Here is a 1,235-nt window from a genome sequence, read left to right as displayed (position 1 = left end):
TGAGTGCATAGATGTGTGTCAGTAGCTTTTAAAAAACATGTGGGGAAAAACCTTTGCACCGATCTCAAAAGCCAACTCCATAGAAGCAATCAAGCAGACAAGTCACGTCTCAGATGGAAAAACTGCATGACTAACCTTTCAAGCAAGCATTAGCTGGCATTTCAAAGATGATAAAAGGGGGTAATTATACAACCCTTTTGAATCGTTCAACTTGGCTAAAGGGTTTCTTCCAGAACTGTAAATTTTGTTATCAAATTTTCCCGCAGTCTTTTCCTTTGTTTGTTCTTGTTCGTTTAATGTTGTTAAGCAGTTCGTATTTTTTCTTTTTTTTTTTTTTTTTTCTTCTTTTTTTTTTTCTTTCGAAAAAGAAAAACAATTTGTATTCATAAAGAGAAAAGATCCCGATCTAATTTGAGATAAAAAAGGAAAAGCTGGAAATGAAGATTTTGAAAATGTTTACGACTAAATATTGCACTTTTGTTTTCCTGGCGTTTTTCTTTTGGGGAAAGGGGTGGAAAATGTTGCAAATAAAATCCATGTTACGTCACAAATCTTAATGATAAGAGTAACAGTAAATTAAAAGATATATAGGCTTTTGTGGATCCCTACATACACACAAACAACACAACACACAAAAAAAAACACAAACACCAAACACCCCACAAAACCCACACAACACACACACACCACAACACCCCACACAACCACACACACACACACACCCCAAAACACATTTATATATATATAATTATTATATATATATTATATATATATTTAATATAATATATATATATAGAAATTATATATATATATATATATAATATTAAAAATTTATATATATATATTTATAATATAATATAATAATATTAAAATATATAAAATTTTATTATTATAATATATACATAATAATATATTAAAAAATATATACACTTTACCCCCCTATGCTCCCAAAACTAACCCGCCCATGTTTGGTGGGACAGTTTTTATAAGCCCCATCTTTAAAAACATTTTTCTCTTATAATTTTCACGGTCTTTAAAAAAATATCTTAACTACAAATACTGTACATAAAAAAAATACCAACAGACATGACCCAAAAGTGAATTCCGAAAAAATGAACATTGCGTGGTCAAACTTCCCTTTAGTGTTAAATTAGCCCTCAAGTTCTAAGGAGACACCAGTGCCATTGTCCAGGGTGTTGCACACAAATAATATCGTCACAATTTTTCACTCTCTC

This window comes from Penaeus monodon, chromosome 4, assembly GCF_015228065.2.
Source record: "Penaeus monodon isolate SGIC_2016 chromosome 4, NSTDA_Pmon_1, whole genome shotgun sequence".
NCBI lineage: Eukaryota > Metazoa > Arthropoda > Malacostraca > Decapoda > Penaeidae > Penaeus > Penaeus monodon.
This window is presented reverse-complemented; position numbering follows the sequence as displayed.